The sequence below is a fragment of the Momordica charantia genome (genome assembly GCF_013281855.1).
Source record: "Momordica charantia cultivar OHB3-1 chromosome 5 unlocalized genomic scaffold, Mcharantia_2.0 BLBB01000005.1, whole genome shotgun sequence".
NCBI classification, from domain to species: Eukaryota; Viridiplantae; Streptophyta; class Magnoliopsida; order Cucurbitales; family Cucurbitaceae; genus Momordica; species Momordica charantia.
In genome coordinates this window covers 12,945,261-12,959,250 of record NW_028275163.1, presented here as the reverse complement: position 1 = coordinate 12,959,250, position 13,990 = coordinate 12,945,261, and the positions used below count along the sequence as shown (strand labels likewise).

The following is a 13,990-nucleotide window of genomic DNA, read 5'->3' as shown; positions in this document are numbered from 1 at the left end:
AATCAGTCCTGAAAGTGAGGTAGAAAGTACGAGCACATCAATGGCAGATATTCCACCTCGTGATCCGGTTGATCCACCTACTGTTAACGGTAATATGAGGGATCATGCAAGAAATGATGAATTCAACCATATCTAGATGGCAGACAACAGAGACGTGGCAATGCGAGAATATGCCGCCACGGCTTTTCAGAACTTTGATTCAGGGATAGTCAACCCTATTCCAGCCCACGCAAACTTTGAGCTTAAACCAATGATGTTCCAAATGTTGCAGACAATTGGACATTTTGGAGGGCAGGAACATGAGGATCCACATGATCATCTAAAATCATTCATTCAAATTGCAAATGCATTTCGATTACCTGGTATAACAGACGATGCTCTTAGACTAACACTTTTTCCATTTTCTTTGAAGGACCAAGCTAGAGCATGGCTCAATGCATTTCCACCGGGATCCATCACCACATGGGGGTCATTAGTGGAGAAGTTCTTAACAAAATTCTTCCCACCTACTCGCCACGCTGATATTAGAGAGGAGATCATCTGTTTTAGACAGTATGATCGTGAACCTGTTCACGAGGCGTGGGAAAGATTTAAAGAACTAATCAGGAAATGTCCGAACCATGGCTTCCCGGCATGCATCCAGATAGAACATTTCTTTAGAGGCTTAGATCATCCTACTAAGATGATGCTAAACAATGCTGCCAACGGAGCCTTTACAAAGAAGACATTCAACGAGATAGTCGACATCCTAAATGACTTAGCTTCACACAACGAACTATGGTGTTCGCAAAGATCTAGGGCAGCACCAAAGAAGCAAGATCCAGCTGGAGTTTTGGCTCTGGACATTGCGACCTCGATGCAAAAAGAGATGGTTACAATGAACCAGAGGCTGAAAGAGATGGCGTTGGGAATAAAAAATCCATTAGCCGCACCGACACAACATGTGCAGTCGGATTATTGCACTCCTGCCCCTGTTTGCCAAGTCAACGATCTCATTTGTTCATTTTGCATTGAAAACCATATTTATGATAATTGTCCACATAACCCTGCTTCCGCTTTTTATGTAGGACATGGGAACAATAGGAACTTTAACCCATATTCGAACACCTACAACCCAGGTTGGAGGCACCACCCTAATTTCTCATGGGGAGGTCAAGGAGGTTCGAGCGGTTTTAATCAAGGGCAGAGCCAGCAGAACAAGCAGCCCTATGTTCCACCTACACATCAATACATCCCGCCGCCGCAACAGCAGTACAATGAGAGAACACAGACTCCACCAGTTCAAAATAACAGCTCAAATCTTGAGAATATGATGAAGGAGTACATGGCCCGAACCGACGCAGTGATACAATCCCAAGCGGCATCAATGAGGAATTTCGAGACCCAATTGGGACAGCTCGCCAATGAATTGAAGAATAGACCACAAGGTTCTTTTCCAGGCCATACTGAATTACCAAAACGAGAAGGGAAAGAACAGTGCAAAGCTGTCACCCTTAGGAGTGGACTGGCATATGATGGACCAACAATGCCAACAACAGATGTCACCCTTAGGAGTGGACTGGCATATGAATAGACCACAGGTGTGCGCTTGCATCTATATAATTGTTACCACGCTTAGTGCGTGCGTTCAGAAAAACGCCAGTCACATTACAAAGACCGAACGACATTCTCCGAAACACAAATGTCCCATAGGGACACGTGAACGTGGTCTTTTCTTGGTCTTTCGCAGCTATTGTAATCTGGTTGTAACCAGAATACCCATCCAGGAAACAATAGCACTCTTTCCCTACAAGACAATCAAGCATTTGGTCAATAAAGGGTAATGGAAAATGGTCTTTTCGAGTTACCTTGTTTAAACGACGGTAGTCCATACACACTCTCCAACCAGTTACCGTCTTTGTTGGGATCAACTCGTTGTCATCGTTTGTAATCACCGTCATACCACCCTTCTTGGGAACGCATTGAACTGGTCTAACCCAGCTGCTATCCGAGATGGGGTAGATCACTCCAGCATCTAACCATTTTATGATTTCCTTTTTGACTACCTCTTTCATTTTGGGGTTAAGCCTCATTTGGCAATCAATAGAATTGGTGGCTCCTTCCTCCAGGATGATTTTGTGCATGCAAAATGTAGGGTTAATTCCTCTTATGTCCGCTATGGTCCATCCAATAATCCTTTTGTACTTAGACAAAACCTGCAAAAGCAAAGATTCATGTTCATTAGACAAATACGAAGAAACGATAACAGGCAAAGTATCGTTTAAACCCAAATAAGCATATTTCAAATGAGAAGGTAGGGGTTTCTTCTCCAATTCTAGAGGTTCAATGATGGAATGTTGCAAGGTCTTCAAATTCGCTATAGTTGGCTGCAAAAACTCAAAACACTCAAATTGGGGCAAAATTGTGCCAGGCTTCTTTTTCTACGACCTCCAAATCTGCTTCTAAGTCTTCCACCATCATTTGCTGGAGTTCCTCCATGATTGCCTCTATTGTAGAGCACTCCTCGACTTCATCCGGGAGCCGCATCGAATCAAGGACATTGAAGGTTACCTGCTCATCATTGATCTTCATTGTGATCTCTTCTTTCCTAATGTTGAATACCGTATCTCCAGTTGCTAAAAATGGCCTCCTAAAAATGATCGACACCTCAAGGTCTGCTTCACAATCAAAAATTATGAATCGGTGGGAAAATAAACTTATCGACTTTAACAAGCATATCTTTTATTTTCCCTTCCGGTTTCTTTATGAACTTATCAGCTAGTTGTAAAGTGACAGTAGTTGGACGAGTTTCTCCTATATTTAACTCTTTAAAGACAGAAAGAGGTGTAAGATTAATGCTTGCTCCTAAGTCACACAATGCTCTTCCTAGGTTCTTACCTCCTATTGAGCAAGGATAGTAAAACTACCTGGGTCATTACATTTAACAGGCAATGGATTCCCTAGAGCATCACTACTACACTTTGTTAAGGCTACCGTCTCATGCTCACCTAACTTCTTACGCCTAGATATGATGTCTTTTAAAACTTGGTGTAGTTAGACATTTGTTCTAAAGCATCTATGAGAGGTATATTTATATGCAACTGTTTTAGAATCTCAAAGAACTTCTTAAAATGTCTATCCTGATTCTTTTTAACTAGCCTTTGGGGGATAGGTGGAGGAATCTTAATATTACCTACCTGTGGAGTAGTGCTGGTCACTACTTGCTTACATTTATCCGGCTTCTTACCTTTTTCTTCTGAAATTACAGGTTCTGCTTTCTCTTCTTGTTGTGGATTGGAGGTGAATGCATGAACAGGTGTAACTGCATCATTTCCTCCATCTAGAAGTGAGGGTCCTTCATAATTTAGTCCACTTTTCGTAATAACCGCCTTACAGTGCTCATTTCCCTCACGATCTCACTTCGGGTTTTTTGTGTGTACAGGCAATGTACCTCGGGGTCTAGATTTTCGGTCATTTGCTATCTGCCCCACTTGCATCTCCAAGCTTCTTATTGTAGCATCAGTTCTTGTCATGAACTCTTTCATCATGGCCTCCAAACTTGCATTGCTACCACTTTGCTGAGTAGTATTTTGACCTCTTTGCTGATTGTATTGTTGAGGCTACTACGCTAGTAGAGTTGGAAAACCAGGAGAAGTGTAGTTTTTCTTGTATTGTTGAGCGGGTGCTTGCGCACTGCTACTAGCTACTTCTTGGTTACTCTAAGAAAAGTTTGGATGTTGCCTCCATCCAAGGTTATAAGTGTTTAAATACGGATTGAAATTTCGCTGGGCACCTTGACCTACATAGAAAATAGACGCTGGATTAACTGGACAGTTTTCATATAAGTGGTTATCACCGCAATAGACACAAGATATATCTGAAATTTGTAATACATGGGAGGGTTCAGGTATCGCTGAAACGACGGTTTTGGTTTCCTTCTCCAACTGCTTTAACATCTGGTTCATAGCCGCCATTTGGGCTTGCATTGACGCTACTGTGTCTAACTCAAAGACTCCGGCTGATACTTGCTTCTTTGGTAATGACCTTCCTATTTTGCCTTGGTCATTAATATCCGTCATCTTATTGAAGATATCAACGATCTCATTTACCGATTTCTCTAACAACGAGCCATTGGCTGCGATGTTCAACATTATTCTTGATGAACGATCCAGTCCTCTATAGAATTGTCAATCTGCACACATGCAGGCAATCCATGGCTCGGGCATCTTCTCAGTAATTCCTTAAAATGCTCCCAAGCTTCTTGAACTGCTTCGTTCTTCTTCTGTCTAAAAGACACAATGTCCTCTCGAAGGTCTGCATTCCTGGTCAAAGTGTGGTACTTTGCCAAAAATTTCTCCGTTAGTTCCGCCCATGTGTTGATAGAATTTGGTTCTAGTGCGTTTAGCCAAGTCCTTGCACCATCTCTGAGAGAAAAATGAAACATTTTTAATCTTAGTGCATCGTCAGAGAAACTAGGAAGTTGAAATGCATTAGTTATTTCAATAAAGAATTTGAGATAGGAGTAAGGATCTTCGTTAGTCGATCCTCCGAACTGGCCCATCGTCTATAATATCTGGAACATGACTGACTTGAGCTCGAATTTAGGTTGTGGAACGCATAAGTGACATAATTCCGCATGACTACATCTCGGTTGTCTGCTAGAAGGATTGGATTGGGAATTTCTCCTACTCGGTTTGCTGCTCCTTCACCGGCCATATCTCCATTCACAGGTGGATTTTGTGAAGGTGGAGGATCTTGTGGATTTCTATTCATCTCGATGGTCTCTTCTTCTTCAACTTCTTTCTCTTTTTGAGTTTCTTTCTCTTTTCTCAACCTCTGCTCACGCCTTATCCTCTTAACGGTTCTCTCAATCTCTGGATCAAAGGTCAACCAACCAGACCCTGTGCTCATACACAACTCCCTTAAAGGTTAGATATAAAAATTAAGTCAAATGAAGGCGGTATGCAACAGTCACACATGAAACACTTCACTTGAAAAAGAATATGATTTGAAAACTTAAGTCCCCGGCAACAGCGCCAAAAACTTGTTGGGACTTTCTCTACCTTGAAAAAGATTAGAGATTCGTGCAAGTGCACACGGTCACAAGTAATACTCGGAAGTAATCCAAGGTCGAATCCTCAGGGACTTGTTGCATTCCAAAACAGTTTTAATAAGTGAACGGTTCAAATATGCAGTTGTGATTTAGGAAAAAATAGTGGTGAAATGTTGTTGTTTGGGGTTTTAACTAACAAGCAATTTAATAAAACTCAATCTCCTTGTCTCCTACCTTAGTTTTGATGCAAAATATGGAAAACACACTATGTTGGGAAAATGCACCAGGCGCAATTCCTGGCTTTTCTTGGGATTTGAGTTCTACTCTTTCACTACCGTTTTTGGTTTGTTCAGAGGCTAGGGTAACCTACAATCATATTCCTATGTGTGATTACAATCCTAGAGAATATCTACCAACTCATTTGCATTATGGGTCAGATGGCCTATGCATAGGACCATGTTTTATACGTGAGGGGAGTTGAAACTCGTTAAAGAACTTTAAAATAACAGAATGAACAAAGAACAAAAGTAAGAATTCGAATTAAAAGCAATACAAAAGGTAAAAGCGTGAAAAACAAAGAAATGAACAAGTAGGACATGAACATAAACTCTAAAAACGTGTTCTACAACTAGAGAGCATCTAAAAGAAGATGAAATGAAGCTTGGAATGGATGATTTGTTGAGGGATGAATGGCTTCCTTTTATAGCACCATAGGTTGGTTGAAACTCCCCTCCATTTTAGGTGGAAAATGGTTGAGATTCACCTAACCACCTCACTTGGACTTGGACTCACGGTTTTGAACATGTGGAAAATGTCCTCCTTGCCCTTCATTAATCAAAACGTGCATTTTGACAATTTGCCCTCCAAAAATGCGACGGGCACAATTATGCAAAAACAGAATTCTGTTATTTTCTTCCAACTGTGACCACATTTATCTCATATTTTTCCTAAAGTACCATAGTTTGACTTTTATGTAGAAATAATCTATGCATTTTGTACTTTAAGAATATGTGGTTCTTTTTGGCAAATAACAATGGGAAAGACGTAAAAAACGTGGTCAAACATGGCTACCGACACATGTTTCTACAGTAAAAAGTCAACCCTAACAATGCACCTCCAGGTCTGTGATCAGACTGTATCAAGAATCCGCTTCCGATTGTGCCATTTCAAGACCCTCCTCGGCCTTCTTACGTGCCGCTTCAGCCTTCTGAGAACAAGACCCTGCCTCTATTGCTTCGGCCACGTGGACCGAACATCCTTCTCCAGCTCTCTAATACGGGCCTCAGCAAAAGCTACTCGGGATTGGACACGATCTAACTCGATACGCTGATAAGTAGCTCTGTCCTCTGCCCGCGATGCATCCTCTCAAGCGATACATTTCTCTTCCTAAATTCGCTCAACATCGACATGAGTAAAGGTGGACCGATCAGCCGCACTCAGCATTGCTTGGAGGCACTCACCTTCGCTTAATGCTTCTACTCTCGACCCCCCTAGCTGCTAACTAATCTCGCAAGGCCAGGTATAGGGCCTGAAAAAGACCAGCCAACTGGAAAAAATAACCCAGAGAGGGCATAAAGCGGAGAATAAGAATATTTAGAAATAAAGGAAAAGAAGAATATCTCACTTCCATGCATCAAAAACCCCATATCTGTACTCCCGCACAATGTGGAAGGGACCACTGATCGAAAGTTCTCAGAAGTGGGATCATCAATGGCCCCCCCATCCAGAACTGTATCCCTAGAACCTGTCGCTCTTCTACTTGGACTTGGAACGTCCCTCACCATCAGCTGCAACTCCTTGTTAGTAGAAGGCGCCCGAAAAGTCGCATCGCTCGAGCTAGACTCAACGATCTCTAAAATTCGGAAGACTGGCTCCACCACAGGAGGAGGGTCAGACGAAGGTGGAGCGTCGCCCGACCTCACCAGACAACGTCGCTTGAGCGAGGGAACCTATTCCTCGAGTCGAGGAACTATCTCCACGGAATGTTTTCCCCCATTGGACTTAGTAGATGGGCTCGGAGAGACGAGGGTGGCGGAATTGGTCGAGGTAGCGCTTTCGACAATGGCCATACCGTCCGGAGAAACTTGGCCAATCTGAAGAAGAGATACAATTACGAGTTCACGTCTTGTGGGTGAGACGGATGGTGACTTCGTAGGATATGAACAAACAAACCGGAAGCAACGATAGTCGAACGTTGGAAGGAGAAGATTCAACGTCCTACCTATTGGAGCCACTCTACGAGTAGGATGCTCATCGTTGCCTATGATTGAGCCATCAGGATCCCCGACCAGGTGATGTTCAGCCAACTTTTCATTCGTTATGATCAGAGTGGGGACTCTTTGGGCCCAAGGAATTGCAAGAATTTTTTTAGAACGCTATCCGTCCAAGAGGCGATGGGAGGGGTCCCACCTGGGAATATTACCAAGAAAAATCGGAAACTCAGAAGGTCATCGCAGTTGAAAAGAAAAGTAGAGAAATTTAAAACATATCGTGCTCTCTGAAGCAACTAAACATGTTTCTGACCATCAGACTGTCACCAACTAGCCACTGCCCGCGAACGAAGAAACGGTGATCCTTCAAGTTCTTGTTCGAAATCGGAGCATTGAAAAACATCCCCCGATGAGAATTCAGGCTGAAGAACCCAAGGAAGCCTCTTATGGACTTCATCATAGTTATGGTAAACAGTAGCGAGACAGTCATCGCCTCACCTACTCCTTGTTCCGGCCACAGGTCGACCAACGACATGAGAGCGGCCCATGCGTTAGGGAGCAAGTTGAGACAGAGCCATGTCGGCAACAACCAGGAAAGCCTGGGCCAAAAGGGAAAGGGGAAGTTTAACCCCGTTCGAGAACATCTGCGAGTAGAAGCTCATCCAGCCTAGATAAGGGGAGTTTATTCTTTCATTCACAGACGGAAGGCGCATGTGGACGGAATTGGGTATGCGATAAGTGCCCCGGAGTTTCGAAAGGTCTTGCTTAGTAGCCAACGACAAAACGTGGTGGACGAATGGACGGCGAGCCATTGAAACAGTCGGTCTGGAGAGTAAGCACGAAGCAAAGGCGTAAAAGGGGTGTGATCGTCAACCCGCCTGCACAAGGATTTAAAAGGATCTCTGAGCGCCGCTTCGAATTCCAACGACCTTGGAGATTGTGGCTGCCGATCCCGCCGTTTCAAAAACCATGCCAGGGATGCAATTGACAAGGAAAGAGCGACTGACACATGTCCCTCAGTCACAACGGTACGCACTGATGACTATCGATGTAGTCGCAATAACTCGTGGGCCCCACATATTGATTTGCGAAAATACGAATGGAACGCCCGCGTGCCTATTCGACCCAGAACGCTTTTGGGCCCAGTCCACTAATCTACACGGTGGCCTGGCCTCAAAAGAGGGCTAACTGTTATGCATAGATTCCGAATAGGACACGCGTTTGTCCCTCTGTGAGTGCAGGCTCACTAAGAATAATTTCTCAGAGAGGGTGTCATCGAGTAGAAGACTTGTCTACTCACGATGGGACGAACACCACAAACGATTATGCCTCGTGCATAGCCACAACTGGCGATGTGTTGTGGGCATGACGGGTACATCCAGCGGCCCTGGGCGACATGCCCATACGATGCAGACAGTGGAACTACCCTGCACTATCGGGAGCGCGCCCTTCTCTGTCCAACCATACAGCACGCGACGTCCCTGCTACTTCCAATCGTTGTCCTTTTTGGTCGACTCTCTAGGGCTATAAAAGGATGGACTATCCTCCACACAAAGTAAGTGAAAAACCTGTCATTGAAATCTTTAGTGTCTTATTCCTGTTCTTACTGTTATCACTGATTAAGCGTCGAGTATATTAGGCAGGACACCGCACCGGCGTCGAGTTCTTTGATTTCAGGTCCAGTGGATCCAAGGTCGGACTGCTCTTCCAAACGCCACGTGGCCCTCCGCCGAAATTCGCCGTCAACATTTTCTATTAGTGTAGTGGAAAGGCTCTCGGGCTTGATGGGTTTTCGGTGGGTTTTTTAAATAGGCTTGGAGTGTTGTGGGAGATGATTTCTGCCGGGTTGTGTTGCATTTTTTGACACCTCGTTCTTACCGCATGGTGTGAATGCAATGTCTATCACGCTTATTCATAAGGCTCCTAACACTTCTAATGTTGAGGTGGAGATGTTGGCAGCTTTCTTAGACCTTTCACTGGGGTCACTTCGTGGTTGTTATCTCAGGGTTTTGCTTCTTTCGCGCCGGCTTTCTCTTCGCAATTGTTAGCCTTTGCTTGAGCGAATTGTCTTTCATGTTCGAAGTTTGTCAGTTCGGGTGCTTAGTTTTGCTGGCCAGTTGAATCTTATTCAGTTGGTTCTGCAGAGTTTTCAAGTCTATTGGGTCAGTATGTTTATCTTTCCAACTCGGGTTATTCATGATGTTGAACAGATTCTGCTTTCTTTCTTGTGGAAGGGGTGCGAGAGCGAGCGATCGAGGGCTACGCTGGCTTGGTCTAAGGTGTGTATTCCTTTTTAGGATGGTGGTTTGGGTGTGCGTCTCTTGGCTTCTTGTAATTCTACCGCTATAATGGATTTGTTCTAGTTTTTTATTACGCGGGCTGGCTCTCTTTGGGTGGCGAGTGAAAGCTTATATTCTTCAGGGGGATTGTATTTGGACCATTCGTGCTTCACCTCCGTTCTCTTGGTGTTGGTGGGATATTATTTATGTCTACGATGCTTTTCAACCTCTGGTTAGGTTTGCTATTCGAGATGGTCAGTGTTGTTTTGTGTGCCAAGATACATTGCTTATGGGGGTCCGATTTATCTGAGGTTTGATGACCTAGGTTATCTTTGATGTTGTAAACTCGTCCTGGTCGAAGGTTGCTTATTTTCTATTCCCCGAGGGTTCATGGTGCTGGCCTCGGGGTCGGCTAATCTTCGGGAGCTTGTCTCAAAGGTTTCATCTGTACAGGTTTTAGTTGTGAGGATTGATGTGCCCATTTGGATTCTGATGTTGTCGGGTCTCTTCTTAGTGTCGAGAGCGTGGGGTATGTTGGGGCTAGCCCGACTTCCTGTTTCTTGTTTTTTTTTGTTCGGTGGGCACATTCCAAAGCACTATTTCATTGCTTGGTTGGCGGTACGTGATCGACTTGCTATGAGGGATGACTTATGTCATTGGGACTATTTCGTTCCTATTTCCCGTGTGTTTTGTGCTGACATGGAGTCGTGAGATCATCTATTCTTTGAGTGCCTATTTAGTTGGGAGGTGTGGTCTTTCATGATTGCTTGGGCTGGTTCTTCTCACAGGTTTCATATTGATATACTGAGCTTGCTTGGGTTTGTCACGTTAGTGCTGAGAAGTCTGCTCATCGTCGTATGTGGTGCTTGACATGGACCTCGACTTTTTCTTTTATCTTGAGGGAGCGTAATCCTAAAGTTCATGCTGGTGGGGTGGGCTGGTCGCCTTTTGTTCTCCTGTGTGTCTTGAAAGCTGAGGTCTATTATCGTTTTACTACCTGATCTAGAAGTTGATGCTTGAATTTTGATTCTATGTTTATCTAGCGGTTGTTTTCTTGATCTAATTTTCTCTCTTCTTGTCTTGTGCTTACACTTTGGGTGTTTTGTCTTGATCTCGGGATGTGAGATCCTGCTTTTTTTGTTTAATAGATTTACCTTTGTAAAAGAAAAAAAAACCATTACTAAATATATGTTTTAGTTTTTAATGTTTTAGTAATTTTTAAGTTTATTATCTTTTTTTTTCGGAATTTTATTCTCTTTTGTTCAAACCTTTTTAATTCAGTCCCGTGTATTTAATTAGTCCATGAATGTTAAAAATTAGGCCACAGTAGCATGACACTGTGTTTTAGCAAAAAATTATATCAGAAATTAAGCATTCTTCTAAAATTTTATGAAATTGGCAAAAATTTAGACTGTTTTCTCTGGCTGAATTAATTATATTCATAATCTTCTAAACGTTTTTCAACTCACTTACTGTTATACCAGGTAAACTTAACATTGGCCAATTTTTTTTAACAAATGATGATGCTTGTAATCTTTCTATCTTGCTGACACCTCCACATATATATTATATATTTTTTCTTAATCGCATAGTTCAGCGGTAATTAATATATATGTCCAACGAACAGGTTGTAAGTTCGATCCCCCACCTCCACATGTTGTACTAAAAAAAACATTTGTATAACTCCACCCTAACATCTGTTCCGGCAAGGCTTTCTTTTGGAGTAGTGTTAAAAAATATTTAATAGAAACCTTACCAATTGAGCTTCAAGAGAAAGAGAACCAAACCTAAGGTTGAAATTTTGAATATTCTGAAAACTTTTAAAACATTTAGCTAAAAAATGTCATAAATTTACAAAAATCTGAAAACTTCCATCTTTTGGTGAAAAACAAAAAACAAAATTTGGATTTTGATGATGTGTTTAAATGTCATGAAAACCCAAATTTTCTTTATCTAATTTTTGTGACGTTCTTTAAACGTCACGAAGACGTTCTTTAAACGTCACAAAAAGTAAAAAATAGGAAAAACTTTATTTTTTTCATAAAAAACACATATTTCACATTTGATGACATTTTTTTTCTAGCCTTTATTACTATTCATTAATGTCATATATTGACGCTTAAATTTGTAGCTCTATAAAGAAACTCACAAAGGCAAGACTAGTTATTTTAGTCTTATTGAAAATATCAATCAATCTACATGAAGGATCAAATATTGTATACATGAGTAGAGACAAAGATACGTTCTTTGCAACCACATGGGGAACCATTCTAATATCGGAAATTTGGTGCAAACCACATAAACTTAGGGTTCCAACAAAACTGAAATTTAGGGTTTAGAGGTTTTATGGTAGAATCATTGAAGTGATATGTGCCATTCATGCCTGTCCAAAATGAGGGGTGAGAATTAGGCCTACTTTCATGTTCCACTATAAAGTTGATACAATTCCCTTGTAGCTCATTGGAAGTAGTTGTTGGAAGGACGAGTCTAGTTTTGCTTGACAAAAATAATACTTGCTCCTTTCCCAAATCCTTGGGAAGCCTCTCTTCTCTTGCTAGATCTTCTATTTCATACACCTTGAATCTATCCAAACAACTATACGCCATATTTTCAAATGTCGCATAATTTGCCTCTGTTTCGTCATTCTCGTTATCTTCTTTATCTATTTCATCACCATCAATTATTTCTCCAATGTCGTGGAGTGTATTCGCTTCTTCGTTTAGTTGATTGTAGAACGATTTGGTGTACTTTTGAATTAACAAAACATGGCCTTTGATCGACTCAACTATGTATGAGACATGAGTATACCTCCAAAAAACCTTAAATCCAACCCAATATGAAATCCCTTCGATTTGTAATGAGTCACTCTTTCCATAGTTTATGTCAGGAATCAAGGTGATTGGAATAGCTTTACCATAGTTTGGCAAATTGATAGTGATATTTTCAATCTTCTTGGTGATAGTTTTACCATTAACCAACACATAGAGCTTTTGGCGACAAAACACTATGTCACTCAAAGTATAGACTTGTCCAAATCCGTTGAAAATTGAAATAAATTCCCATTTTTCATCTCCAAGTCTACAGAAAGCAAGTCCCTTAAAGTCACCAACGATTGCAACCACAGTACACTCTGAAATAATCGACGACGACAGCTCAACCCGCTGTAAGGATAAAGCGGTCGGTAGGGACGAAAGGATGCATTTAGCACCAGAAATAGGGTTAAAAAGAGATATCTTCGATCCAACCGTCTTAAAAATAACCCAACCCTTGGAGCAACCAACAACATTATTTCCCCCATCAACATGGAATGTGTGAAATTTGTTTTCCGAAACACTGTAGAGTTTTATGGTGTGTTTACTTGAGTGGTGAGGAAGCAAAAGCCACGGAAATTGAGGCCTAAGAATATCAGATTGCAAAAGAAGTGATTGCCATGATTTGCAAACCATGGAGTTACGAATATAATCAGTTGAATTAAGTTTCAAAGCAATTTTCTCCATAAGATCTCCAGGCAAGTTTTTCCATGGACCATAATTTCCTATATTTTGTGTTTTGAAACCAATATTATTGAGCCATCTTCCAAAACATTCAATTTTGCGATACATTATCTTACCTGTCCAGAAAATTTAACAAAAGTGAAATTAGATTAAAAAAAAGAAAAAGTATAGTTATAAATTGAATCGTCAATCAAGGCTGTTTATCTAAGAAAAAATATTAACATTCTCGATCTAACTTGAGTAGTGATGAATTTTACATGTGACAGTAAAGGTAATTGATAGAAATATTAAAAGATAGTGAAATTAGTAGGAAAACAAATTAATCAATTGATTTTTTTTACTTGATATGGCCAAATATGCATAAATAAAGATGGTCGATTTTTTAAGCTAGAGAGGAAAAAAAAAAAAGAAAGGATAATTCTGATCTCAAAAATTTAGAAGATCATTTTAAATATTTCATAATGTGTAGTTTTAGATTAATAAGAGTAAAGGGAAGTAACTTTACAGTAATTGTGTTAATTTTACTTTAAGGTTGCTTTATCACTATATTTTCAAGAGACTAATTTATCATTAAAGCAAGAAACATTAAAGAATAAAATATTGAAATTAGAATTCATGTATGTCATAATGGTGAAATTGACACAAACACAAAATTCAAAACGGAAAAAAAATGTTTTCAAAAAATCCTAATTTTAGTTTTTTTCTTAGCACAACATGGATATGGAGGTTTCAAAATTTAAAAAGATTTTATCTTTATATTTAAAAAAATTTTATTCATATGTATTTTAATTTATCAATCGTAATAATCCATGTTATGAACGGGTTCTAAGAAATAATTGACGCAGTAATCACATCAATTAAAAATTAAAGCAAGGACCATTAAAAAATGATAAACTAAAAAATGTACAAAAAGTAGAACTCGTGTATGATTAATGGCGAAACCAACACTCATTAAAAAAAGTCTTAATGTTATAT

At 40.8% G+C, this 13,990-nt stretch overlaps 2 non-coding genes across 2 annotated transcripts; one reads left to right on the top strand and one right to left on the bottom strand.

Annotated features, from left to right (window-relative positions):
- Positions 1-520: 520 nt before the first annotated feature.
- On the bottom strand, positions 521-627 carry LOC148211351 (small nucleolar RNA R71). Its single transcript, XR_015791093.1, has one exon. It is a non-coding gene; the product is annotated as a small nucleolar RNA R71 (small nucleolar RNA).
- Positions 628-4,187: 3,560 nt separating this feature from the next.
- Positions 4,188-4,294, top strand: LOC148211350 (small nucleolar RNA R71). Its single transcript, XR_015791112.1, has one exon. It is a non-coding gene; the product is annotated as a small nucleolar RNA R71 (small nucleolar RNA).
- Positions 4,295-13,990: the final 9,696 nt, after the last annotated feature.